At 33.3% G+C, this 1,470-nt stretch overlaps 1 non-coding gene across 1 annotated transcript; it reads left to right on the top strand.

Moving 5' to 3' along the window:
* Positions 1–5: 5 nt before the first annotated feature.
* Positions 6–78, top strand: Trnam-cau. The gene has a single exon. It is a non-coding gene; the product is annotated as a tRNA-Met (tRNA).
* Positions 79–1,470: the final 1,392 nt, after the last annotated feature.

The raw sequence follows: 1,470 nt of genomic DNA, 5'->3' as shown, positions 1-1,470 counted from the left end.
CAAGTGCCTCGGTAGCGCAGTAGGCAGCGCGTCAGTCTCATAATCTGAAGGTCGTGAGTTCGATCCTCACCCGGGGCACATTTTTTTTTTCTCTTATTTTTATCTGGTTTTATACTTTCTTCGTTATTTAAATCCTTCTGTAAATTAAAATATTTTTAAAATAAATTTTTTTTTAATATTTCTGTGTGTAATGCCCCTCTTTGACTTTTAAAAACTACTATTAAATCTTATGCTCCCTCTTATCTGTATTGCAACTCTAATGATCTTTTTGATGCAATTTCTATGCTCTTCCTTAAATCTAATGCTCCCTCCCTGTGTAATGCAACTTTCTGCTTCTTCTTATAGCTAATTAATCTTTTTAATGCTCCTCCCTATGTATAAAGTCTATGACTGTTATATTTAAAGCACATTTCTAATGCTCCTTCAATCTATAATGCAATTTCTATGCCTCTTTCCTTTGCTCTTCCTACGTACAATGTAAAATCTATGCTTCTTCTTATATCTAATGCATCCTTTCTATGTATAATGCAACTTCTAATGCTTCTCCTAAGATTCTAAAAATACTTTTTTATATCTAAAACAAGCAAAGTATCGTGATTAAACAGTAAAAAATAAAGAAAAGGTTATCGCATATGGTATATAATTTCCTTTATATTCTCCGTGAAGTTATGAAATTACTTATTAGATAAGCGCGATAAGTAATTTAAATAGTTACATAATACATTAATGTAATAAATTCCCTGTTTTTTTTTTTTTTAATTTACCTTTATACTTTTATCTAAAAACACTTAATGTATTTGATATTTATACACTTAAACTACATCTTTATCTGCTTAATTTAGCATTACTGACCCGGGGATTAAAATACAGTCGCTCTCCAAATCTGTTTATAGATTGAGGACACAGTTGGCCCTGCTCGTTGTGGTCCTACGCTAAACAAAACATAAAAGAGGCCCTTCTTCCTTCGTCAAATAATAACTGGCAATATGTATGCACTGCGCTCGATAACCGAACGTGGTCCCTCCAAGTGTGAGGCCCCCCTGTAGCTTGTTTATCTTACAGGCCAACGTAAATCTGGTTCTGATCGTTCTGAAACATTGTATTTTTTTATCTTTAATGCAACACTTGGGCGATCTGCCTAGGGGATGCCTTCCGGAAGGTCTTTTTTAAAGGGTAACTGGCACCTATTCGGGCGTTACAGACGTGGAGAAAACCCGGAAAACTCCACGTGGCCAGTGTTTGGGGAACGGAACCGCATGGCTAGTGGACCTGGTTATGAAGAATGCTGAAAAAGGACAATTATTGAGAGCTTAATAAATAAATATTTTTCATAAAATGTAATTTATGGCTTAAAATATAATAAATTTGTTAGAATAAACTACTGAATTAATGATTTTTATTAATATAAATACTTTAAGTAAGCTTTTTACTTCATATTTTAACCGTAAATTCTTAACACCGCGCAAAAAT

This window comes from Centruroides sculpturatus, unplaced genomic scaffold, assembly GCF_000671375.1.
Source record: "Centruroides sculpturatus isolate CEXI.00-Female unplaced genomic scaffold, Cexi_2.0 scaffold3680, whole genome shotgun sequence".
NCBI classification, from domain to species: Eukaryota; Metazoa; Arthropoda; class Arachnida; order Scorpiones; family Buthidae; genus Centruroides; species Centruroides sculpturatus.
The sequence above is the reverse complement of the archived record's forward strand: the minus strand, read 5'-3'. Positions and strand labels throughout refer to the sequence as shown.